Raw genomic sequence first — 27940 nt, 5'->3', positions numbered from 1 at the left:
TCATATGAGTCAAAAAGGCAGCTTTTTTATGCAGCAAAAACAAGTAAGAAAATTCACCCAAGACTTGGCATATGGCTAAATGGATTTATGGCGTATTATCTTTTATCAATGGTCGTGCCTAATTCTCTTTTTTCCTTCTTTTACAAACTGCAAAAATAAATTTAGCAGAACATTTGCTACTGGAAGCAAAAATACAATTGGTACCAAGACAAAAATATGTACTCTTATAGCCCTGCTTTCCAAAGAGCAAGGGCCAAACGAAGGGGGCAAAGAGACTGTCAGGGAACTGACATCGGAGCCCAGAGTGGAGGTAGGGCTCTCCAACGATGCAGGAGAAGGGACCAGCAGGGAGAGGGAGAACGCTTCCCTTGGGGAAGGAAATCGGCGTGACACCAGGAAAGAAGGGGAGGAGGGAAGGTCTTCGGAGAGAGGGCTCCAAGACCCTTCCACAGGGTCCAGCGGGGAGAGCCCAGGACCTCCGCTGGCCACGCCCACTCTGCGCAGGAGACTTCCGTGCAGGAAGGCTAGGCGGAGACTTGGCGTCAAACAGCTTTTATGTTGGAAGAAGTTCAGGGAACGCCCACTGGCGGATTCTGCCAGTGACTGAGACAGTCGCCTTGTAAGGGCTGTCAAATCAGGGAAAGGTTTAGCTACCCCAACAGCTGGGAGCCGTTTTGGAATTTACGCACAAGCAACCCCAATTCCCATTACAGAGACCATTTTCATTTCATCGTTTAAGTTGATGTTGCATTTTTTAAAAAACCAACAGCAGGACCTGCTGAGCAGGTATGGAGATCAGAAGTAGGTGGCTTTAAGCCTTTAATTGGTCCTGATCCAGATCAGCCCCCTACACCTACTATTTACAACACCGGGAGGAACTCCCATTTGGTCTCTCTGATGTGAGCGGGAAAGTCTTGATTTACATGGAAACTTCGTTTGCACCTAAGTGGAGCAGTAGAGTTGAACATGTGTAACAAGCACTCTGGGGTTGAGACACAATTAGAGAACAGCTTCCAGGGCAGAGAAATGACCATATCACACATTAAGAAACTTGAGGGAAATGACAGGTCAGTTCTTCCCAGGACTGGAGGGTGTGCGCAAGCAGTGCTGGATTTACATACAGTGGTACCTCTAGTTACAAACTTAATTCATTCCGGAGGTCCGTTCTTAACCTGAATCTGTTCTTAACTGGAGATGTGCTTTCAGTAATGGGGCCTCTTGCTGCCGCTGCACCGCCAGCACACGATTTCCGTTCTCATCCTGGGGCAAAGTTCTCAACTTGAGATAACTCTTCCAGGTTAGCAGAGTTTGTAACCTGAGGCGTTTGTAACCTGAGGCGTTTGTAACTTGAGGTACGACTGTATACGCTAAACAAGCTATAGCTTAGGGCCCCACTCTCGTGCCCCCCCAAATTTAAAAGTATTTCACTATTAATATACTCCTTCTTAATTGTATTTCAATTCAACAATTACTTTGATAAAATACATATTTTGTTATGTGCAAGTGGCTTTAGATACCTATTAGGTCCATAAATTACCATATAGCATATATTCAAAACAAAAACAGTGACATTTTGTTGTTGGCAAAGGACAGCTGGACATATAAAGGGCCCCATTACCTTCAGTAGGTTAGGGCCTCATAAAACCTAAATCTGGCCCTGTGTGCAAGGAAGCATTGAATGCCAAGGCAGTGATGGCTCCTTGAGAAACTAGGGTTGCAACCCAATAACTCCTAACTGAGAATAAGTCAACTTAACTCAATGTTCTTTACTCAGGTAAACATGTGTGGGATTGCGCAACAAGGCTTCAGTCCTATGCATACTTATAAGTTGAGTGTTAGCTCCGCTGAAGATAATGCATAAGACTGCACTGATGTCAATACTTACCTAAGCTGCCATATTTATGTTGGCAAAACACAAGCACAACAACAGAAATCACTCTCGTGGGGTAACCACATAACAGCATCCTGCAATGTGATGGCCTCATGATGTTTTGAACCACAATTCCCATCAGCCCCCCAAACATAGCCAATGGTCAGGAGTGATGGGAATCCAAAGGATATGGATGACACTGTGTTGTGGAAAGCTAGCACATAGGATGTTCTGCTCTGGTCAGACCTCACCTGGAGTACTGTGTCCAGTTCTGGGCACCACAGTTCAAGAAGGACACTGACAAACTGGAACGTGTCCAGAGGAGGGCAACCAAAATGGTCAAAGGCCTGGAAACGATGCCTTATGAGGAACGGCTAAGGGAGCTGGGCATGTTTAGCCTGGAGATGAGGAGGTTAAGGGGTGATATGATAGCCATGTTCAAATATATAAAAGGATGTCACATAGAGGAGGGAGAAAGGTTGTTTTCTGCTGCTCCAGAGAAGCGGACACGGAGCAATGGTTCCAAACTACAAGAAAGAAGATTCCACCTAAACATTAGGAAGAACTTCCTGACAGTAAGAGCTGTTCGACAGTGGAATTTGCTGCCAAGGAGTGTGGTGGAGTCTCCTTCTTTGGAGGTCTTTAAGCAGAGGCTTGACAGCCATATGTCAGGAGTGCTCTGATGGTGTTTCCTGCTTGGCAGGGCGTTGGACTCGATGGCCCTTGTGGTCTCTTCCAACTCTATGATTCTATTCTAGGATTCTAGGATTCTTCAAAATGTAGGATTTGGGGCAACTGAGGAAAATCTAGACCTCTTCTCCCCTATCTAAATATTATGAGAAGGAGAAAAGAGATGTGAAATAAATGGGAGTTTCACACATCACTACAAAACAGCTGAGCCATTCTGGACAGGATACCCTACAGATAAGCCGAGAAACTTGAGAACCAAAATGGACATTTAAGAGAAAAATGATTTAAAACAAAAAGCAGCACTTTAATGGCAGGCTGGCCTGCTTATGTTTCTGTTTTATAGACCTTTGCCCTCGGTTAGGTTTCATGTCGACCCAGATCACTCAGGGCTCTTTCAATTCATAAACAATATATTCACATTCTCAAACCATTTGATGCATCCTTGTCTTTGTACTTAGACCCTAGTGAGACTTTCAGAGAGGTTGAAAGAACTGACTAGAACGGGAGCAAACAAGGGAAAGGGAGTATATTGATCATTTTCTAAATATTTAATAGGGATATTAGAACAGCATAGGAAAATAAGCGAAGGTTTTGGATGGTGGGGCCCAGAAGCCACATGTCTTTGAGAATCTCAGGGAGGTGTAAAAATAAGTGTTTATTGAGCCCTAGTTGTACAGATCCAGCCTGTACAGCAAGTGATTGCAATCTCCTTTCTTGTGAAGAGAGTTGAAAATGTCATGCTAAATTATGCCCAATTCCCTTTGGAGTTCATACCTGGCTTGAGAAGAAGAAGAAGAAGAGTTTGGATTTGATACCCCGCTTTATCACTACCCAAAGGAGTCTCAAAGTGGCTAACATTCTCCTTTCCCTTCCTCCCCCACAACAAACACTCTGTGAGGTGAGTGGGGCTGAGAGACTTCAGAGAAGTGTGACTGGTCCAAGGTCACCCAGCAGCTGCATGTGGAGGAGCAGGGAAGCGAACCCGGTTGTGCTGGTTTGGGGGGGGTTACTGTGCGGCGTGGTCTGACTCCAGTCCTGGGTCGAGGGTCTGGAGGCTGTCCTTCAAGGACGAAGCGGGGTACAAGGCAAGGAGCCGGGCGTGGTCAGGAACTCTGGAAGAGCAGGTCAGGGTGCTGGCAGGAACAGGTTTTCAGCGATGTTGCTCCCGCAACCTGGGACTGGGCTGACTGGCCTTTATCTCCTCTGAGGCCTAGGGCAGTACCGGCCCACAGGTGACTCGCTTCTCCTGGCCTTAAGGCGAGCACTCCTCCTGAGAGAACCTAGTTCCCTCCGCCTCTCTGCCCTGAGCCTCTGCAGCTCAGGAGAGGCTGGAGGGTTACTGGACCCAGAGGCAACCTCACCTTCCCCTGACAGGGCTGGGAGAGGAGCACCTGCAGGCAATGGGTCCTCCATCACCTCAGGAGCCAGAGCGGATTCAGCTGGTGTCTGCTTCTGAGGATCCGGCACAGGTGCGGGCCCTTCAGATTCAAGCCCCTGCCCCGGCTCAGCCGGCCCTGGAGGCGGGGACTCCTCTGCAGGCTGGGATTCCTCAGATTCAGCCTCTGAATCAGATTCCCAGGCCATCACACCGGTTCACCAGATTACGAGTCTACCACTCTTAACCACTACACCACACTGGCTCTCACACCACACTGGCTCTCATGAGATGGGCTGGTTTTGGCTCACCACCTTGTCAGGGACTGGCTGGATGAGGAAGAGTGGTGGGAGTCACCTGCCCAAGATCCCCCCAGGGAGGACACAGAGGATGACGATGTAGACTCCAGATGGTGGTGGTTGGACACTGAAGAGAAGTCTGGGGAAGGAATGAGCTGGGAGATGCTAGAAGCAGGGGGATTGAGCGATCAAGGAGAAGGAGGCCCTTCCAGGACAGGGTTAGAGGACGAGAGTTGCAGTGTGAGTGCAGACTCAGACAGAGAGGAGGAGGGGAAGAAGAAGAGTTTGGATTTGATACCCCGCTTTATCACTACCCGAAGGAGTCTCAAAGTGGCTAACATTCTCCTTTCCCTTCCTCCCCCACAACAAACACTCTGTGAGGTGAGTGGGGCTGAGAGACTTCAGAGAAGTGTGACTAGCCCAAGGTCACCCAGCAGCTGGAGGAGCGGGGAAGCGAATCCAGTTCCCCAGATTACGAGGAGTCAGAGGTTGCCCTTGTTACCCAGAAGCAGGACAGTTCCAGGCCTTCTGGCTCCCCTCCTCCTCTGACACCCTGCTCAAGGAGAGTCCTGCATGTTGCTGAGCAATACAATAAGAGGCTAGAGGGGGTAAGGGTTGGGTCAGTTTCAGCAGTGTCTCAAGCTGAATAAATCGAGCCTGAGTAACACTGCTGTGTTGTTATTTTGGGTTCATAAAAAGCATTCTGTGCCTCCCGTGCTTTCCTGCCCTGTGGGTGACCTAGGCTTGATTGACAGCCCCTTGACACACCTTGAGGCCTTCACTGTGATAAACTTTCTTTTCTCTGCAAAGCTATCCAGTGGCTTGTTGAGCTTGTGGTGAGGCCTCCACTACGGTCCACAGGCTGCTGAGATATGTTGCCAGACACCATGGAGAACAAAACTCCCAGGTGGTTGTCCCCAATGGAGGCAAAGGCTGTGAAAAAACTTAATATGGAGTCTAAATGGCCGAAATATTGGGAAATTTTGGAACAAGAAGGGGATGTAATGAAATTGCAGAGTTATGAGAAGTTGAAAGATAAAGTGAGAGATTGGCTCCATTACTACCAAATAGTGGAGGTTTTTAAGTCAGACAGGAAAATTGGCTTCCAGGTGGAAAAATCAAAACTGGAGACAGAACTATTAGAATCCAAAACTAAGAATTTGTCAAAAATGTATAACTTGCTGTTGGAATGGAATACACAGGATGAAATAGTTAAATCAGCTATGATCAAGTGGGCACAAGATATTGGTCATAACATTATGTTTGAGGACTGGGAACGGTTGTGGACCACCGGTATGAAATTTACGGCATGTAATGCCTTAAAAGAAAATATTATGAAAATGATTTATAGGTGGTACATGACTCCAGTCAAGCTTGCAAAAATTTACCACTTGCCTGATAATAAGTGTTGGAAATGTAAAGAGACTGAAGGTACATTCTTTCACCTTTGGTGGACATGCCCAAGGATTAAGGCTTTCTGGGAAATGATTTATAATGAAATGAAAAAGGTATTTAAATATACCTTCCTGAAGAAACCAGAGGCCTTTCTCCTGGGTATGGTCAGCCAGTTGGTGCCAAAGAAGGACAGAACTTTTTTTATGTATGCTACAACAGCAGCAAGAATACTCATCGCAAAGTATTGGAAGACACAAGATCTACCCACCTTGGAAGAATGGCAGATGAAAGTGATAGACTATATGGGACTGGCAGAAATGACCGGCAGAATCCGAGGCCAGGGAAAAGAGACGGCGGAAGAAGATTGGAAGAAATTTAAGGACTATCTTAAGAAACATTGCAAAATTATTGAAGGCTAGAACGATGTTGATTCAGAAATTAAGGAGTTAAAAGCTGTAATGATTATGTGATTAAGAAAAGAAAGGTTAAAAAGTACATAGAAATTAGGGAAAGGATTTGCTGAATTGACTTAATTAGAGAATGGAATACAGAAAGGGGAGGTATGAGGAGGTCGGGAAAGTAAGTTTTATGAATATAAGGGATGGAAACTATACCTGTTTTGTATGTGTGTTCTTTCTTTTTTGGATTGTATGTATTGTTACTGTTTTTGTTTTTATTGTTCTGTTTATTCTGTTTTATATAAATTCCTAAACTTTAATAAATATATTATACAAAACACCATGGAAACATCGCTCTTGCAGTTTCTGACATCCTTAGCAGCATCCGATCCTACAGTAGTGGGATCCTACAGTAAGAGGCTGCTTGGCCCTGACGTGCTGCCAATGACATTAAAATGATGCTTTAGGACCATGCTAGAATTATTTTAAAATGATTGTTTTTATTTGGAGCCATTTCATTTGGGACTGCAGGGGGTGCTTGTCCATTCTTGAATCCCTGTTGATAACTATTGATCTGAATCCAGCCAAAGTCAAACTACTTAATTCTATTATTTGAGCAATAAGAATTTGTTCTGCATGATATCGTTAATGGCGTTGTGCATTTCGAGTTCCATCACACCAGCACAAGTCCCTCATGCAGACAATGACCTGACAAGCTGGCAGGGTGAGCATTGCCTTTCCCAAGTCACACAAAGTACAAGAAAATGTTTGAGGCATTCTTTCCTCCTTGGAGTCAGGCTCAAAATATGACTCAAAACTACTGCCATAGCCTTGAGCAGAAACGCAGCCACAGTCGATCATCAGGGTGGGGTGGGGGTGGCCAGTTTCTAGGAAGATTTGTGTATTTTAAAACTTTGGTACTCCCTCTGTTGACCAGAGACTCTGGAGCTTGGAAGACCAAGATTGTTGAGGTGCGCATTCCATAACTCCATACGAGACTGCGCAAGGTCTTGATGGCAATGGACTCAAGGCCACTTAACTCTTTGCTCAATTGTTGGCAACAGAGCCAAAACATGTCCTTCGGCAAGTTTCCTTCACCTCCAAGAGATACTTTTTCTGCCTCGTTTGCAAGTCTTTTCGAAATTTCTTTAGACTTCCATTGGGTGTGAGGTTGAACTTACTTTAAGGTTTCAAGATGGCCAAAGATGGCATCCCACTTTGCTTTCATTCTTCCTGTTAAACATTTCTCCAGCACTCTTCAGTCATACAGATTTCCCTTGTTTCCTGATTTTTTAAAGAACTCCCCATGGCATATTTTCCTGGACTTTAACTGAAGCATGGGAGGCCAGAGAGACTGACTACCGAGCATCTGAAATTGACACACTCATTGATATTTTTTTTTTAAAGAGAAGTGCTTCATTTTACTTCTTTAAAAATAATAATAATAATAATTCTACTCTGATTTCTTTAACACATACTATTTGCTTTTTTTTTTTAAGGGCCATTAATGTGATTTCTAATTGTGTGAATACTGATTCATTCAGTTTGGCCCTCAATGATCACACTAAAAACAGGATGATATCATGTAGCTAGATAGCCAATCAGATGTGTTTTTGTGATTACATCACTGAGGTCAGTAAAGCTGAAAATTTTTGCAGGCTGAAAATGTTCTTGAAGTATAGTGAGCAATTTGGACTTGACCATGCAAGTGGATGAACTTTCCAAAGTTACGGTGGTCTTACAGTACATGTTGCCAAATATCATCCAGGTTCATTTCAAATTACATTTTATTTTATTTTTTAATTGCATTTATATCCCACTTTTTTCTTCAAGGGATTCAAGTTGGTATATCAGTGTTTCTCAGCCTTAGGTCCCCAGATGTTGCTGGACTACAACTCCCATCATCCCTGAGCTCTGGCCTTGCTAGCTAGAGATGATGGGAGTTGTAGGCCAAAAACATCTGGGGACCCAAGGTTGAGAAAGGCTGGTATACATGATCTTCCCCTCCTTATTTCATCTCCACAACAAACCCGTGAGGTAGGTGATACTGAGAGTCAGTGGTCCAAGATCACCCAGTGAGCTTCATGCCCGAGTGTGGATTTGAACCCTTGTCTCCCATGTCCTAGTCTGACACTCTATTTTTTTTACATATAAAGAGATAAATAAAAATAAAACATACAAAAATACATAAAATAGAAAAAAGAAAAAAGAAAAAATAAACATACAAAATGCAAAAAACGAATAAGTAAGAAAAAATTAAAAACAAATCCATTTTTTGTATCTTTAAACTCATTAGCTTGTTTACTTGACCTCCTCGCACCTCCCCTTTTTGTGTTCCCATTTACATAATCAAATCAACAAATCCTTACCCTCTTTCCTTTATCTTAACTCTATATCTTAACATATTATAACTCTATATTTTCATCCATTATCAATCCATTTTTGCATATTCTTATTAACTTTGTTGCTAATACCACTTATTTTCAATCCAACATCATTTTAACATTCATTAATTTTACAGTGTTTCTGCAAATAGTCTTTAAATTTCTTCCAATCTTCTTCCACCAACTCTTCTCCCAGGTCTCGGATTCTGCCAGTCATTTCCGTCTGACACTCTAACCACTACACTGTGCTGCTTCTCCAGTGTGCTTTAGCAGCTGATGACAAGTTTGATTCCTTCCCACTCCTGCCCCTTGATTTTTCTTTCTTTCATAAATTCATTTTTTTGTTTGGAATGTTGGTTTGCAAACCAGAATTCTCTTAAGAAATCTTACCAGCAGGAGGAAGTTTGCCCAAAATACAGTCCTGCCAGACACTGGGGAAAAATGGTCAATTGAAACTTTGCATTGTGTGTCACACGAAATAAAGACAGAAGTGTGCACACCATTTCCAGATCCACCTTCCTCCTTCTAGGTACACAGAAAGACAAGCATATTAGCTTCAAGTCCTGCTGATATCTTGTTACATAAACTTATGGTAAGGACTAGGAGGGTTTTCTCTCTCTAATATATATTCTCTCTTAAGCCTCTCTTGTTCAGAGCCCTTCTGACTTCCTTGCTTCATTTCCTTCTTGATGCCCCAAACTCTGCATGCTTCTACGGCTGTTATTATGAATTGCCTTTTCCCATGCAACAAGGTACTAAATCATTTTAATACAGATATAATTGCAAAGTGCAAAATGTAAATCCCCGTTACGCTTTCAAAACGGGAAATGTGTCAAAGTTCCTTTGTGAGGCTGGCAGGTTATGAAGCCAGAGTGCTTCAATTTAAAACAGGTTTAAAATTTTAATAATGAAATAAAAAGAAGTCCAAAGAAAGACTCCACAGTTCCATTGTTGTGTTCTTGAGGACTCTTCTGAAAGCAGAATGTGATGGGGGGTGGGGTGGGGAGAAACCTTCCATTGTTTATCTGTTGATTGTCTCATATTGAGACAGTAAGATTAGCTCTGGAGGAAAATGAACTGCTTTTCATTTGGAGTTTTTCATTTTTTAACGCAACACCGATTCCTTGAAATGCCATTCCTTCCTCCTGTAATATTTTTCAATTTAGTTTAAAAAGAAGGTTCTGAATTGACCAATACGTTTGACTCTGTCATTAACCAGAATATATACTCACTACTGGCTGGACTAAAGCATGATTCTACAGAGGTCTGAATTGGAAAACATACCCTTGAAAGTGGTAAACAATATGTTCCAAAACAGATCTCTTAGGCAGTTGGTTCATAAAGACATGCCTATAACTTAATTTTCAATATTACTTCAGATTAACCAGCTACTAGATGGTTAGCTTAGTCCTTTGCCATATACCAGTGATGGCCAAACTCAACCCTCCAGCTGTTTTGGGACTACAATTCCCATCATCCTTGACCACTGGTCCCGTTAGCTAGGGATGATGGGAGTTGTAGTCCAAAAACAGCTGGAAGGCCCAGTTTGGCCATCACTACCATATACCCAGGTCTGACAACTGGTTGGCACATCAGGACCACTATGGATCTCCACCAGAGCCTTCTGGCTTCACCATACCCAGGAACAATTGCTCATATAGGTCACCATCCAAGAGCCAGTGTTGTTTAGAGGTTATAATTCTGAGCTAGGGCCTTGGGGAACTGAGTTCAAATCCCCACTCACTGGGTGGGAAGAGGTCTCTGGGCCAGAGAAGAGTTTTAAAAAGAAAAAAAAGAAAAAAGAAAATCATTTCTTGGGATGTGGAGGAAAGAGAAACTCTTGAAGATTGTTAAAAATGGAGGGAGGGTGACTGCTATCCTGAATAATAATATATAATAATTTATTATTTATACCCGGCCCATCTGGCTGAGTTTCCCCAGCCACTCTGGCCGGCTCCCAACAGAGGACTGAAAACAGAATAAAACATCAAACATTAAAAACTTCCCTAAACAGGGCTGCCTTCAGGTGTCTTCTAAAAGTCAGATAGTTGTGTATTTCCTTGACATCTGATGGGAGGGCGTTCCACAGGGTGGGCGCCACTACTGAGAAGGCCCTCTGCCTGGTTCCCTGTAACCTTACTTCTCGCAATGAGGGAACCGCCAGAAGGCCCTCGGCGCTGGATCTCAGTCTCCGGGCTGAACGATGGGGGTGTCTATGACCAGAATGTGGTCATAACGATGACGGAAGTAACTAATGAATATAGCCTTGCATATGAAGATGACAATGTCATAGGATTGTGGGTAAATCTCCTAGGCATCTACTGAGGTCTGTGTTCTACCAGCCTCCACTGACTGGCTATTTGAGAAGAAATGGGAACAAATAAAATGTCCCTCTGAATAAGGGTGGGGAGGGTAGAAGAACTTTGTGTGAAATTAGATGTTATGGAATTGGGGCTATGTTTGTCTTATCTGAAGGGGTGCAGGCGGCACTGTGGTCTAAACCCCTGAGCCTCTTGGACTTGCCAATCTGAAAGTCGGCTGTTCAAATCCCTGCGACGGGGTGAGCTCCCGTTGCTCTGTCCCAGCTCCTGCCAACCTAGCAGTTCGAAAGCACACCAGTGCAAGTAGATAAATAGGTACCACTGTGGCAGGAAGATAAACAGCATTTCCGTGCACTCTGGTTTCCGTCACGGTGTCCCGTTGCACCAGAAGCGGTTTAGTCATGCTGGCCACATGACCAGAAAAGCTTTCTGTGGACAAATGCCAGCTCCCTCGGCCTGAAAGCGAGATGAGCGCCGCAACCCCAGAGTCGCCTTTGACTGGACTTAACCATCAACGGGTCTTTTAGCTTTTTGTCTTATCTGAGAGGTGATCTTGTTTGCAGTCAAAATGCATCCTTAAAAAACTTGGCACACACCCAAAATGCAACATGGTCATTCAAGGAAGATCTGTTGCCAGGGAAGCAGGGGGAGGGGGGGATGTGTATACCGTAGCGAGCAAAGAATTTGGCTTAAATAGTAGATCACATTCAACCCAGCAAAAAACCACAATGTTCCAAGCATCATCATCATCATCATCATTTTTATTATTTATACCCTGCCCATCTGGCTGGGTTTCTCCACCAACTCTGGCCAGCTCCCAACAGAGGACTAAAAACAGAATAAAACTTCAAACATGAAAAACTTCCCTAAACAGGGCTGCCTTCAGATGTCTTCTAAAAGTCAGGTAGTTGTGTATTTCCTTGACATCTGATGGGAGGGCGTTCCACAGGGCAGGCGCCACTACCGAGAAGGCCCTCTGCCTGATTCCCTGTAACCTCACATCTCGCAGTAGGTGAACCGCCAGAAGGCCCTTGGAGCTGGACCTCAGCTGAACGATGGGGGTGGAGACGCTCCTTCAGGTATACTGGGCTAATCTCATTAGCTATCTTATGTACCAATAAGGATGCAATGATTCTCTTTTTGTCTCAGCTGTTGATGTTTCGCTATATAAGGGACATCTTGTAAATGTTTCCCTCCCATCCTAGTTTGGTTCATGCACAAAACACACTGCTGCAATTATGGCTCCTATTTAGAAATTACAAATACCCTCCTGGGTGACATTCCGTTTCCAGAGATACAGGTATGCTCTCAGGGGTAGTATTCAAATTCGTCTAGAACACCAAGAAATGTTCATTGATGTATGAAGCCAATTCCAACAATGAATAAAGGAGCACTGCACGCTCAGTCTACCATACCATGCAATTTTTTTTCACCAGTTCTGTTTGAATTCACTTTGCCCAACCTTTCACTCTCAAAAGTTTGCTTCCCGGCACAGGGGAGACTTTAAAATTTAAAAGATGGTTCTATCAACTGCTCCAAAAGAAAAAGAAGAAGAAGAAAGTCTTGCTTCTGTGCAGTCCTGCATTTTGTAAGGAGTTGGCTCCCGATCAATATGCAGACAGGTTTTCATTTTCTGAACTTGTTCATCTATTTTGATGCCTCCCTGCAATGTATGGCATGTTCATGACATGTACCTAGCAAAAAGCAGAATGTTCTACTTCGATGAATTTTGATGATTTTTCTTTTTGGTTGTATGCTTTTTTGGGGGGGGGAATTGCAATTGTTGCTGTGTAATGTTATATTTGTAAATTATACTGTAGATTGCCCTGGGGTAAGATTTAATGAAGGATGAGCTACTAATACTCACTTATTAGGTGAGTGAAGCTTACTTACACTGAGATGTGTATTATTAGAACAAGAACCTGGTTTTCCAACTACCACCATTAAAAGTTCCTTCTTTTTAAGTTGTTTTTTTTTTCAGGTGGAAGGAGGAATATATATATATTTATTTTTCGAATAATTTTTTTATTAGATTTTACAAAACAAGAGATTATAACAATACCACAAGTACATAACCCTATATTGAGATTTATCTGAATCCCCCGACTTCCCACCATCTCTTCCGTGGGTCCAATTGTCAACATCCTCAACTGCATATTATTTCATGATCTGTCTGTTATAACTCTCCACATCATCCACAGTATTTGTTACATTACAAGTGTTGTTAAAATCCTGGTAATATTTTTATCTGCTTACAGCGGTCTCCTAAATAAATTGTAACCCCCCCCCCCCCCGTTCTTTTTTGAAGTTTTTGTCTTCTTGGTTCCTGAGCTTTCTGGTCAGTTTTGCCATTTTGGCGTACGCCATCAGCTTAGTTTGCAATTCCATTTGAAGCTCCCGAACCACCGACCAGGAGGGAGAGAACATGCCAGTCGGGCATGTGTCTCTGCCAGGGTCCTACTCGAGTGTAGGCTGAACTCCTGACAAGATTGACATAGTAAATGCCCCCCCCCCCCGATATGGGGCCTGGGGGTGGGATTGGCCATGGCACCCACAAACTTGGGTTTAGGGAAGTTTTTAATGTTTGATGTTTTATCCTGTTTTTAATATTCTGTTGGGAGCCGCCCAGAGTGGCTTCGGAAACCCAGCCAGATGGGTGAGGTATAAATAATAAATTATTACTATAATCATCATCATCATGGTCTCTGCCTGGATGGAATTCTTACCGCAGCTGCCCAGAGAGACCTTGCCAACTTGGCATGCACCACAACAAGATCCACCACTGGCCAACACCCATAGAGCAGATTTGGCTCAGTCCAACCCAGCAGATTCCATTCTACCACCATCTAGCAAGTGGAATGATGGACTGATCCTGGCCCTGCTGCCATGCCAACCCTTACCTTGCCTGTCAATAAAGATTTTCCCCCAACATCTGGTGTCCTGTCTAACCAATTTCTCTGTAGACCTTCATGCTCGCTGCACAAAAATTGAGAGAGGGTGGTGGTGCTAGCATGTAGAAGCAAGGCAGGCACACAGTTTAAATACTGGATCAGGAGGAGGGCAGGGGAAGAAGTAGCCATTGCATCTCCTTTCTTCCCTCCTGAATACACTGCAGACTGAACTTATGGGATACTCAGTGCTGCTTTGCTAGTGTGTTCCCTGTGGGGAAGCAGGTCCCCTGCAGACAGCAGAACTGAATCCTCACCTCAGCAGCTGGTGAGCAGAGGAGCAGCGGTCTGCTTCTTCAACATGTTCCCTGTAGGAAATGGGCTGGAAGAGCAGTTCCCTGCAGCCAAACAGTGATCAGAAGGTTCCATCCAGTTCCTTTTGGCTGCATACACATACCCTCCCTGCTGTTAACAGGCGTGCACAGTAAAAGCATTGTGTGGGGCTGCTTGAAAGCCCTCCTGCAAACAGCCCATTGCTGCTCTTTGAAGAGGCTGCGTGAGTCTCCTGTTCCCCCTCGCAAGAGCACTCTGCCCCTTGTGACATTCTCGGATTACTACAGACTGCTCATGTCCCAGGGCAATCTAGGGCTATCTCAACCTGACTCAGTCCAAACATAGCTCTGCCCAACTTGGCTCAAGATAATAATAATAATAATAATAATAATAATAATAATAATAATAATAATAATTTATTTATACCCTGCCCTCCCCAGCCAGAGCCGGGCTCAGAGCGGGTAACAGCAGTAAAATTACAATAAAAATGTAATTGGGGGGGGGGACACCATTTTAAAATACAGGTTAAAAATACAATTTAAAATACAGCCTCATTTTAATAGTAGCCCATAGATCAAAACCAGAAGGGGAGGGAAACATAAGGGTCAGACTGAGTCTAAACCAAAGGCCAGGCGGAACAGCTCTGTCTTGCAGGCCCTGTGGAAAGATGTCAAATCCTGCAGGGCCCTAGTCTCTTGTGACAGAGCGTTCCACCAAGTCAGGGCCAGTACTGAAAAGGCCCTGGCCCTAGTTGAAACCAATCTAACCTCCTTGAGACTCGGGACCTCCAAAGTGTTGTTATTTATGGACCTTAAGGTCCTCCGCGGGGCATACCAGGAGAGGCGGTCCCGTAGGTATGTGGGCCCTAGGCCGCATAGGGCTTTAAAGGTCAAAACCAGCACCTTAAACCTGACCCTGTACTCCACCGGGAGCCAGTGCAGCTGGTAAAGCACTGGATGAATGTGAGTTGTAGAGATGGAAGAGATTCCCGAGAACCATCTAGACCAATCTCCTATAATGCAAGAATCGCAACACGCAGCCCCTCATCCAATATGAAACCATACTGGACCATGCTTAGCTTTGCAAATGTGCTAGCAGTTTTATTGCTGCACCACTAGGAGTAAGCACTGCATCCTAAATATATTCTTATTTTAGGTGCACATTTGAGGTGTTTGTAGCCCATGATGTATCAGGCAAAGAATACTGAAATAATACGAGTAAAAATAGTTTCCCCCCCCTACTTCACTATCACAAAGCAATGTTGCTATAGCAATGTTCGGAAAATAAATTGATTTTAGTTTTCAATCCTGCACAAGTGAAATCAGTCCTTTTTTTTTTAACTGATCTGAACAACAGGATCAAGTTATTTTTGAATTATTGACTTGCAAAGTGCTTAGCCTGATGTCATAAGAAACCCATCGTGAAGAGGAGCAGGCCAGGTGGGATTTCAGGTATCAGCCAGCATTGTGATGCTGTGTGTTACCAAAGGATGATGGGGAAGAGGGGAGGGAAGAGGAGCTAGTGGTTCATTGAAACATGGGTATATCTCCTCCCTTACATGCAACTGCACACAAATGAGGGGTGGGCCATGCTCAAATATATTGCTTGTTCTTACACATCACCATCAATTTATTATTAGCCTTCTGTACAAATGTCTCAAGGGATGCGGGTGGTGCTGTGGGTTAAACCACTGAGCCTAGGACTTGCCAATCGGAAGGTCGGCGGTTCGAATCCCCATGAAGGGTGAGCTCCCGTTGCTTGGTCCCTGCTCCTGCCAACCTAGCAGTTTGAAAGCACACCAGTGCAAGTAGATAATTAGGTACCGCTCCAGCGGGAAGGTAAACGGCGTTTCCGTGCGCTGCTCTGGTTCGCCAGAAGTGGCTTAGTCATGCTGGCCACATGACCCAGAAGCTGTTCGCCGGCTCCCTTGGCCAATAAAGCGAGATGAGCGCCACAACCCTTTACCTTATACAAATGTCTCAAGGCGATGTATGATAAAACAGCAAAGCAAAACAAAACAAAAGAAAACATTTTAAAACTCAAAAAAAAGGAAGAAGATACATTTAAAACCAACCTAAACAATACAAAGCATTCATGCCAAATACCCATTTAGCTACTTGGGGAAGCTTGTCAGAACAAAAATGTATTCAATTGTTTCTGGAAAGTGCAAGCAATAGGTATCTGGGATAGCGCAACAGGAATGGGGAGAGTCAAACTTAAAGCTCTGCCCCAACTTTCTGGGATCTTTGGAACTTGCAGGAAAAACTCTCCTACAGACTCCAGCGATCTACTGGGTGTAAAAGGGGTAAGATTGTGGTACCACCTTCTTCAAGGTGACTAACACCATCCCTCATGCCGAGATATGTTCACCACACCGTGAACCCTCTCAGTCAGGCCCCCTCTATGGGTAGCTTTAACCAGCGATGAAGGGCAAGGGTTGAAGGTAGATTTGTTGTTATCTATCAAGGGTGGCCAACATGGTGCCCTTAAGATATTGTTGGACCTCCAACTCCCATTATCCCCAACCAGCATGGCCAAAGGTCAGGGATGATGAGCACTTTGCTCCAACAACTTTGGGAAGGTGCCATTTTGGGTTCCCTCATATTATATCTTCAGGAAGATGCTGAAGGAGAAAGGGAAAGAGATGTGTGCAAATGAAATATCTCGGAAGACTTTGCTGGGGGTCAGATAATGGTACGTGTGAATACACACACACACACACACTCATGTAGACGGACAGACAGGCAGACACTGCTTTTAGCCATGGGTGAATGACGTCAGACGCAGCTGGCAATTAACTGTTTCCTGAGGCCAACCAATATTCAGGATCCATGTTTAAGAATTCTTTATGGTAACAAGCATGTTACATTTCCTAGAGGATGTGATCGGTCAGCATTTGTCTGTGCAAAGTAAGGTAATATAATCATTTCTTCCCTTCTTTGCGGTTTGGCCAAATCACTGCTTCTTTCCTTTCCAGAGAACCTGGTCTGTAACTCTTCCACCCAGACTTCATTAGCATAATAAAACCTAAGCAGACTTACGGAGGTGAAGTGATTATATAAACTAATTACAATTTGTATGTTCTTTGGGCACTCGGAGGGTTTGCGGGGTTCTTTTTTTAAGGCAAGAGAAATGAATTCCAGTAGATTAATGTTTTCTTATATATCACAAAGGATTTGGAAATGAATTGCAAAGAAAAGGAGCAAGCATTGCTTTGTTCTTTTCCCAACAAAGAATGGACTGCCATCAGAAAGAATAGCTTCTTCGAAGGCTTCTCAATACTTTTTTATGGAGCCTGTGTGAGGAAAAGGGGTGTAATGGACTAATGGATTGGAGAAAAGCTTGATTATAGGAAGACCAGTAGGTTCACACTACACAGCTATTTTCATTTGAAGCCTATATTTCATTTTTTCCACCATTTACAGCACTAGTGGGGTGTAGGGGTTAAGGGTGTTGTAGTTCAACTCAGGAGACATGGGTTAAGATCCTCACCAAGCCATCAAGCATACTGGGTACACCTTGCAACAGTTGGCTTCTCTCTGCCCCACCTACCTCACAGGTTTGTTTTGAAAATAAAATGAGAATGTCCATGTTTACTACCCTGAGCTCTTTGCGGATTGATGGGACACAAGTAGAATCAGGAAAAAAATACCGGAATAGGATGGTATCAAATGCTGGTCCATTAAAGTTAATAGACATGGCTAACTTAGGTTCCAGAGATAATGCTAAATACATTACTTCTGGTCAATGAGCCACCATAGTTGAAAGACGGCCGTGGAAATTTCTGTCCCAAGCTTTTTAGACTTGTCTTCCCATGTACTATCTGAAATGAAAGAGGCACATTGGTTGGCAGATGTGAATTATTACCCCAGTGATCCTGCCCAACTAAAGAATAAAAAACACTAATAAAATCACAAAATGATAATATCAAAACTTGTCAAGGCAGTTGGTAAACCTAGAAGTCCCAGCAAAGGAAGAATGGATACAAAAACTTATGGAATGTGCAGAAATGGCGAAACTTACTGGAAGAATAAGAAATCAAGATAAGCAACTTTTTATAAAAGAATGGAAATGATTTATTGAATAGTTACAGATAAATTGCAAACAGATAAAAACATTGGCAGGATTATTGTAATAACCAGCAGTTTCAGAAGAGTATATCTTTAAATAAATTTAAGGAACTGCAGAAAGAGGGGGGAGGAAGTCAAATTCTGAAATGTTAAAATGATTGTAAAATTAATGAAATGTATAAATTTGAAAATTAGAAATATTAACTTTTTTTTAAGGCAGTTGGTACACCTTGGGTCATGGAGAGAATAGTGGCTCAGAAGCTGGACAGGAGGAGCAGTTAGAGAAGGAACAAATGTCTTGTGTTCTCTTTGCCTGCCCTTCTCACTCTCCTGTTTCTTTCCATGGTACAATTGGTGGGAGATGGTCTTGTGTGGGGAGGAGGAGACATCTCAGCTGGAGCAAGAACATGAATCTGAAGCTATTTTGCCATCTCTGATATCTCCTCTTTGATCACGTGGATTGGCACTCTTGATTGGTTCTCCTGGAACTGTCTTCAAGCATCCATCCACAGTTCTCCATAGAATCAAAGCACTCCTCTGCCCATCAGCAAAATATTCCATGTCCATCTTCATTAGTTATCTAAAACCAGCCTGTGATGGTTACTCTTTGGAAAAGAAAAAATGTTACCATCTGATTGCTCATACGAGGCATATCCTCCAATTGCAGCTGAATGCCAGATGGTGGCTGGTCACCATCTGGTCTGTACTGACTTTTCCATTATCCCTAGTTTGGAGATTCTTCCTGGAGATCTGCCAGTCTAATCTGAAGCTACATCTCCCACTCAGATTCAGTCGGTTCCATCTACATCCTATTGAAATACATGGCAGCGCTCCCATGGATCTGAATGGCAATGGATTGTGCCCAATGTTCTCTAGTGTAATTAATTCTGAAAAGCACACACACACAAGGCATCATCTCAGAAATGACTACAAAACTGTCCCAATAATGCGTGTTGGGAGATGCATCAGAAGCGAGGTTCCCATAACATATATTGGGAGGTCATGCGGAGACCTACATTATGTTTTGCACAGCTTTTCTGGGATTTTGCTTGTGAAAACAAAAAGTCCTCTCTAAATTATTCTGGCAATCTTTGAACCAACTTGGAAAGAAAACCAGGATCATTTGGAAAAAGAACAGCCTTGCTCTAGCCCTCTGCAGGAGTTTGCCTGAACTTGTGAGGGTTAAAGGAGTGGAGAGGGGTGGATTTGTGAGCACATAAGACCTGCCTCCAATGTCACCCCCACAACTCACACATTGATGAAGAAGGTCTCAAAAGTTGCTTCTATGCATGTTCTACCAAAGGCACTTAGAAGCTTTATTCCGTCTTACACTGATTCTTAGTGAATAGAATCTTCTAAGTGCATTCAGGGGGAACGTGCACAGAAACATCCTTAGACGTCATGCTTAATATGCAAAAGACAGAGAGATGTTGGCATGCTGGGGGACATTGCAGACAGGGCTTACATGCTTAACCCTCATGCATTCAGATGAACACCTGAAGAAGGCTTTCAGTTCTCTGCAATGGTAACAGTTGTTTTTTACTGAGGCCATTCAAATGCTATAAAAATTCTGATTATTTGCAAGTCATTAGCCGCAATGGATGGTGACTATCTAAGCCGTACACAGAATAGACCCCCTGAAATCAATGGACTCGAGTTAGTCATGACTTATTTCAGTGTGTCTACTCTGAGTGTGACTTGGTCAGAAACCACTCAAATGTTTTAATCATTGGTCATTGCAAAAATAAAATATCCATTCGCATTCCCATTTTACAGTGTTGGTTTGTGGTCTTCTCCTAATAATGCTTTTTCAGTTTAAATCCACCAGGTTTCCATAGGAACCATGGACACTTTGGGGACTAAGCGGACATCAGTTGTCTCTGCTTTTGTTGTTGTTGTTTTAAAAAAGAAGAACACAAAAGGAGCATGCAATTTAAGCAGGAGCTCTTTTAGAACAGGCGTTATTCAAGTTCTAAATGAAACCCCAGCCAGTAATCTGGGCACTGCATTCTGGACCAATTGAAGTTTCCCAGTCATTAGTCCCGGGCCCTAAAGAAGCCAGACTATCCTCCACCAGGGCCAGGGCTTTTTCAGTGATGGCTCCGACCTGGTGGAATGCTCTGTCCCACAAAACTAGGGCCCTGCAGGACTTGACCTCCTTCCACAGGGTCTGTAAGACAGAGCTATTCCTCCTGACCTTCGATTTGAATTAGCCAGATTATCTATTCCCTTTTCCTTTTCTATGAAGAAACCTTTCTATGAAGAAACCACATTTAAACTCTTCCCTGGTCTCCTTACTGGCCCTAGTAGGACCAACTTGGACAGTTAGCCCTGGTGATCATTTGATGTTTACTGACTGGGGTCCCCCCCCCCAAATGACCGCTGAATTTTAGAATTTTATTGACATTGATGCTGCATTTATGTTGTATTTTATGCTGTTTTTAAGTCACATTTTAATCAATGTTTAATATTTGCTGTTAACCGCCCTGAGCCTGGTTTTTAAACCAGGAAGGGCAGGGTATAAATAAAAATTTATTATTATTATTATTATTATTATTATTATTATTATTATTATTATTATTATCTTCAAGGACATCCCAGTGTAGAGTGCAATGCAATATGGAAGTTCCCAGAGCTCATCTCTGTCCAAAAGGACCCATAACTGCTGAGCCAACTGTAAATAGGCAATCCTAGCCACCCAGTCACCTCAAGGAACAATGCTGGGTCCAGAATTGTCTTATCACCCATATATACTGCCTGAATAGTGGCCAAGGTCCAAATTATATGTGATAGTAAACACATGGCTGCCTCCAAAAACTGCAGCCAATAATCTGCTTTCATATCACCCTTCATAACAGTCTTGCATCACCTTGCATGTTACACACTATGGCATCATTAGCCAATGTTGAACATAGAAAGCTGCCTGATATTCAGTAGCGGCTGGTGCCCATTGGGACTGGGGTGGCTGGCTGGAAGGCAGGGATTCCAAGCAGTAAGTGAAACCAGACAGGGGGGAGCCAACTATTCCCCCATCCTCCCCTCTATTGAGTTCTACAAAGGCATTGCTGAGACTGAGGTGGGGGGGGGGGAGCTGACCTGCAGTGCTATCCTCTGGCAGGTGAGGAGGCCAAGGGGGGGCAATACCCCACTGGGAGCCACTACAGATCCTTTATGACCGCATAGTGATATTGCATTTGAAGACCAAATTCCTTTAGCCAGTGGTTTTCAACCAATGTGCTGTGGCACCCTGGGGTGCCTTGAGTGATGGTCAGGGGTGCCGCAGGCAACACTGTCCTCCTTCCCTCTTTCTTTCCCTCCCTCCTCGGATGCCCTCTCGCTTCTCTGCCTCTTTTTTTAAAAAAAAATATATATTTTTTATTAAATTTTCACTTTAAACAATAAACAGTAATTTCAAACATTCGTCTACAACTCTCATTCCCTACCGCTCTGCCGAGTTTATGACTTCCCTCCACCCTGCCAACAAGCTTTCCCTTTTCAAATCTATATCTCACAGTTTAATCTTACATTATAAGGTCCACGTCGTAGGATTTATTTCAATCCTGCTAGTGTCTTTAGACTTCTACAGTTATTATTTATGTAATCAATGAATCTGCTCCAGTCTCTCTGGAATTTTAAATCGTCCTGGTTTCGAACCTTGCAGGTCAGTTTTGCCAATTCTGCATAATCCATCATCTTCATCTGCCGCTCCTCCATCGTTGGTAACTCCTCTAACTTCCACTTTGGGGCTCTTGCTTCTCTGCCTCTGCATGCACGGCTGTTTGTTGCAGCAGCCCTGGCTACAAACTCCCCAGGCGAATGGTCCTCTGGGGCTGGCCAGGGGGTGCTGTTTGCCAGGAGCTGAGGCAGCTTCGGAGTGAGCAAGAAAATGGGTGAGGGAGCCCAGCCAGCCAGTCTCCAGCTCTTGCTGTTGGGAAGACAAGTGAAAGGCCGAGCAAGCAGGCAGGCAGCATGTTGACCTTTCTTGTGCTTGCTATGTGCAATGCCTGCCTGGGAGCTGGGTGCCTGGCACCAAAGGGGAGCCTTTTCGCCATGCAGGTCCAGAGGCACCCGCTGCTGCCTCCCTAGGTAAGGTGCTGGCCTCACATTCACCTTTGGCCAGTGTCTGTTGGGCCACTAAGGCAGGGGCCATCCTGTTCCCAGGCCCCTGGGGGGCAGCATGAAGAGGCACCACTCTTTGGAGAAGAGGGGGTGTCTCAGAGACCAGAGGCGGTGGCAATGGCTGCCTGGAGGACTCCCAAGGAAAGGGGAGAGGAGAGGAGGCTGAGGCAGAGGTGTATGAAGGGGGTGCAGAGGGTGCGGACCGCCCTGGGTGTCACCCTGATGGGGGTGACAAAATGGCAGGTGGCACTTGTCACTGTGGTGCCTGCAGTGTGTGTGAGCCATGCGTTTGTCTTCTTGACACGCAGAGAAGATAAGAGCTGCATTCCGTTCTTCTGCCGTGCTTCTGGGCCCATAACCAAAAATGTCAGAATCTCTACTCGGCCAAGCTGATAAAGCTCATCTTCCGGCCGAGTCCTTCGGAATCACGCTCCAACGAATAATTAATGACCCGAGCCTTTGATAAGGCCTCAGGCACGTTCTTCCATTCAGCAGAGTTTCCAAAGCAGCAGAAGTGATGAGATTTATGGCTACATTGCTATGCTTTATTTCTTACTACGCAGACAGCAAAGAAATATACATCCTCTCTCTATGAAAGACAGAGAGCATCTGAACAACAACAAAGGAAACAGAGAAACCAGTACGTCACATCCGTCTCCCTTCTCCCTTGAGACTTCCAATAGCCTGGGCTGTCTCTGGAATGTAAACAGAGCCTTGTGACTCTAAGCAGCTGCTCAGTGGCAAACAGAAACTAACAGCGTCTGGGTGCCTGCAGGCTCTGTGCTGTCCACCTGCTGCCTTCCCCCAGCTGTAGGGTAGCTGAGGCCCCGCTGCGCACCCCGTCCCTATGTGTGCCGCATGCCCTGTCTTGCCCCGTATGGGCACTGTGCGCCCTGTCTCATCCCTATGGGCACTCTGTGGCATGCAGCACCCAAAGGGATGGCATGGGGTGCCCATAGAGACAGCACAGGATGGCATGGGGCATGTGGCGTCCATAGGGATGGGGTGGGCTGCGGTGCCCATAGGGATGGCACAGGACGCCACACACCCCGTCCCATCTCTATGGGCACTGTGCCCTGCCCCTATGGGCGGTTCGCCCCACCCCTGGGCACGCCGCCCCAGGTGCCCTAGAGCCTTCCTCCGCCGCTGGGCTGAGGGAATATTCCACAAGGAAGGGTGTTTGAAAATGGGTGAGGGGCTGCCAGCTCGCAGGTAAGGGGTGACACAACTGAGCTTCTGAGGCTAGGAACGCGCTTCCCTACAGGGGAGCCACAGAAAGAATATAATTGGCCGAGGGAGCCGTGGATTCCAAAAGGTTGAAGACCTCTGCCTTTAGCTCATGCCTGCAATTCGAAAAAATGGGGGGGGGGCGCCACTAATAGTGAGTCCCTGCCATTTTACAATCACTTATGAAAGCCAGTACAATAACACACACGCCAGATTTGCACAACCCATCAAGAAAAATCCAGCCACCAGCCTGTTATGTGTGGCAACCCACCAAGGACTTGATGAATCTCTGTTTTCGCGGCCTGTCCGGCACTTCAAAGCCACATGCATTGGCAATCACTTTGCAGGCCATGATATATGGGTAGCAGACTGCCCTGTGCTTCTTGGGTAATTGAGCAATGACGGCTTGATCTGTTTGGGGGGGGGGGAGTGAGAGAAAGGAAATAGAAGTATTGTGGTTTGTTTCCTAACTGCAGTTACTTCCCCCAAATTCCTTTCCACCTTCGTCGCCAGTGAAATATACTCAGAGTCGCAAAGTGATTTCATGCTCTTTATTCAGCTCATAGTGGTGAGGAGGAATGAATGAAAGTCCCCTCAAAGCATCTGCTTTATATACATTATTTACACAATGGGCTGCACATGATTGGCTAATTCCGGAATTCTACTGTAAGCCAATCAGGTTGTGGATTCACTTCTATCTGGAGCATGATTGGGTGGTTCCTTCCAACCAATCATACTGCTGCATTGTTCTAGGACCAATCAGACTGCTGCATTCTGAATCCTATTGTTCTAGGACCAATCAGACTGCTGCCTTTTGGATCCTATTGTTCTAGGACCAATCAGACTGCTGCAGTTTGGATCCTATTCAACTCAGTACATAACAGAATTCAATGTAGCGATGAAACTGACTAGCCCGAATTGTAAGTGGCTTATAATCTAGTCGATCTCATTCCTAAAGGAAAGTGAGGGGCGGGGAGCTAAATATGCTGTAGAGCGGGTTCTTTACCCTCTGAAGAAAACAAAAAATAAGAACATGCTGTTTAAAAGATCTGACATGGCCCTGAGGAGTGTGTTCAGTCTTGTACCTTGAAACTTTTCTTTCTTTCTTTTAAAAACCAGTAAGAAACAAATAGTGGATATGCACATCATAAAATGAAAGCAGGGAACCTATATTCTGCCCCCAGTGCTGTTTAACAGGCACGTGAAGGCATTGGGGATAGTCATTAGAAGACTGGGGGTGAGATGCTATCAAGTAGACGGTTTCCAGGTCTGGGAATTGGGAAAGTTAACTGTCCTGTACAGCTTTGCACTGCATCTGAAGGAATCTGAGCTCCTGGGATCATCCTTGTAGTAGGAGGCTCAAGGGGCCTCTGTTGTAATGTGTGCTTTAAAAAAAAAGAAAGAAAAGAAAACCATTCCAGCAGGTTCACCAGCAAGATCACCCACACACTGGTGCAAAGAAGAACCCACGTCTGTAGGTCGGAGACATAGAGTCTCTCCATTTAGCAATCTTCTGACAGCCACCCTAAGCATTCTGCTGTGTGTGTTTGGAAGGGTTTCCACTGAAAGTACGTGTGCTTAGAAGTTTGAATTGTATGCCTTTTAAAAAAAATGTATAATTTCTATTTTTGTTGTTGTTTAGTCGTGTCTGACTCTTCATGACCCCATGGACCACAGCACGCCAGGCACTCCTGTCTTCCACTGCCTCCTGCAGTTTGCTCAAACTCATGTTGGTAGCTTCAAGAACACTGTCCAACCATCTCGTCCTCTGTCGTCCCTTTCTCCTAGCGCCCTCAATTTTTCCCAACATCAGGGTCTTTTCCAGGGAGTCTTCTCTTCTCATGAGGTGGCCAAAGTGTTGGAACCTCAGCTTCAGGATCTGTCCTTCCAGTGAGCACTCAGGGCTGATTTCCAAAATATGTGCTTTTGGATTCAAATTATTTTCAGTCCCAATTCTGCTTTGCCTGAATAAAAGAGATTGTTATATAAAAAGGAACCTACACCTGTCTGCCAATGAGGTTTACTCTAGTCCTTGTCCATGCCTTCCAGATAACCGCTTCCTAAATACTTGCGGCTGCCCAGAACAATCACAGTAGAGAATGGTGAGAAGACGAAGAAAGGGAGAGGAGGGAAAGAGAGAGATTAGGGCAGAGGAGCCGGACAGAAAGCTCCAGTAAATGGAAACATAAGGAAAAAGAAGGCACTTTTTATCATATGTGGTGCAAATGTAAGGTAGTAAAAGAATTTTGGGAAATGATATATAATGAGTTGGGAAAAAATGATTAAAATAACCTTTTCTTTAAAAAAAAAACCCAGAAGCCTTCCTTTTAGGAATTCTAGGTGCTGAAATCCCAAGGGAGCAGAAAAGATTATTTATGTATGTGACCACGGCTGCACGGATGTTATTGGTCCAGAAATGGAAAGAAGATAAAGTCCCTACCAGAGAAGAATGGCAGATCAAGATGATGGATTATGCCGAAATGGCTAAAATGACCAGAAGAATCAGAAATCAGGAAGACAGCAATATTAATAAGGAATGGGGAAATTTTATAATTTATCTTAAAAACCATTAGTAGGATTAGAATAACACTTGCAGTTTAATGGTGAATTTTGGACACAATGGAGATGTAAAAGATTTGGATTATTATAAAAGATGCAGGAGGAAATGATTAACAACAGGAGCCACAAAGGGGAGGAGGAAAGTCCAGGAGATTCTTCGGAGTTATGTTTCTATGTTGTATGTTTTATATGTGACTGTAAAATTTTAATCTGACAAACCAAATAAATAAATTTATATATAAAAAAGAAACTCCAGTAAACGGAAAGTATGTTAGGTCAGTCAGTAGAGCACGAGACTATTCATCTCAAGGTCATGGGTTAAAGCCCCACGTTGGGCAAAATATTCCAGCATTGCAGAGGATTGCACTAGATGACCTTCCAACTCTACAGTTCTATGATTTACTGAATACCTGCTCATTCAGTCACTGCTTTTTGATGCTTCATCTTTAAGGTGAAGAATTCTGCATTGCAGGGAGTTGGACTAGATTACCTTTGGGATCCCTTCCAACTCTCGAACTCTGGGATTCCATGGTTCTATGAATCCTTAACACACACATACCCCCCACCTTTCTGTACTTTTGTTGGCTGTGTTCTCCTGCACACCTCTAAAAAGAGCAGCCTCATGTTTATTTGCTAGGTTTTTTTAACGACAATGACCAAAAACGATGAAAATGTGAAGCGAATGCATCATGGCCGTGAATCGTTCCTAATCTTTTGTTGATCAACTCACCTGACTCATGTGATGCAGGCAAGGGAAAGATTATGGCAGGTGGGTTCAGACAGGCAGAAAATCTCTTGGCTGGACTTAATTAACACCATGCTGACTCCAGTGGCTCTTTCCATTTCAGATTTCTGCTATGGTGCCGGAGGATAAGGATATCTACTTGCCTGCATTGTGAGACATATTCTTATCTGTTGGAAATACATAGCAGGGCAGAAATAGCTCCAGTGAAGTCAAGCCAATTTCAGTTGCGCTGAAGCATGAGAAGTATGATTAAGTACAATCAGGTCCTTCCTTTTCGTCCAAGTTTGACAATGGAAGGCATTGTGAAAGTGCTAATTACTACTGATTTATGCATCCCCCCTGATTAAAAAAAAAATCAGTGTAATCTCGGGGTAATGTCTCACAAGGTTGACAATTACATAAAGGTCAAGGTACAAGAAGCGACTTGCCGATGTACAATAAATGGCTTGTTGCAAATGTATCCATGGAACACTTGATTTGGAAATGCAGGTATTTGGACCACTCTTCTTACAGAGGCTGCATTTGTTGTTGTTTGTTGTTGTTTAGGTGTGTCCGACTCTTCGTGCCTCCATGGATCAGAGCACGCCAGGCACTCCTGTCTTCCACTGCCTCCTGCAGTTTGGTCAAACTCATGCTGGTAGCTTTGAGAACACTGTCCAACCATCTCGTCCTCTGTCGTCCCCTTCTCCTTGTGCCCTCCATCTTTCCCAACATCAGGGTCTTTTCCAGGGAGTCTTCTCTTCTCATGAGGTGGCCAAAGTATTGGAGCCTCAGCTTCATGATCTGTCCTTCCAGTGAGCACTCAGGGCTGATTTCATTCAGAATGGATAGGTTTGATCTTCTTGCAGTCCATGGGACTCTCAAGAGTCTCCTCCAGCACCATAATTCAAAATTCTTCAGTGATCAGCCTTCTTTATGGTCCAGCTCTCACTTCCATACATCACTACTGGGAAAACCATAGCTGTAACTATACGGACCTTTGTTGGCAATGTGATGCCTCTGCTTTTTAAGATGCTGTCTAGGTTTGTCATTGCTTTTCTCCCAAGAAGCAGGCGTCTTTTAATTTCGTGACTGCTGCCACCATCTGCAGTGATCATGGATCCCAAGAAAGAGGCTCCATACACACCTTTATTAATTGCACAACATTAATATCCCTAATATTAATAGAGCATTAAATCTCGAAGCAGGTTTACAAAAAAATAAAGTATTTTCATAAACAGAATAATAAAATAAACATCTGGATGGCCACTTGAAAAAAAGATGCTGG

The 27940-nt window shown here is 44.2% G+C and overlaps 1 long non-coding RNA gene across 1 annotated transcript in view; it reads left to right on the top strand.

Moving 5' to 3' along the window:
• Positions 1-17353, top strand: part of LOC310743573 — a 540147-nt gene extending 522794 nt beyond the window's left edge. The window contains exon 3 of the long non-coding RNA XR_014539101.1: positions 17333-17353. This is a non-coding gene — a long non-coding RNA (uncharacterized lncRNA). The remainder of the gene's footprint in view (positions 1-17332) is intronic.
• Positions 17354-27940: the final 10587 nt, after the last annotated feature.

This window comes from Podarcis filfolensis, assembly GCF_964270895.1.
Source record: "Podarcis filfolensis genome assembly, chromosome: 1".
Classification (NCBI taxonomy): Eukaryota; Metazoa; Chordata; class Lepidosauria; order Squamata; family Lacertidae; genus Podarcis; species Podarcis filfolensis.
The sequence above is the reverse complement of the archived record's forward strand: the minus strand, read 5'-3'. Positions and strand labels throughout refer to the sequence as shown.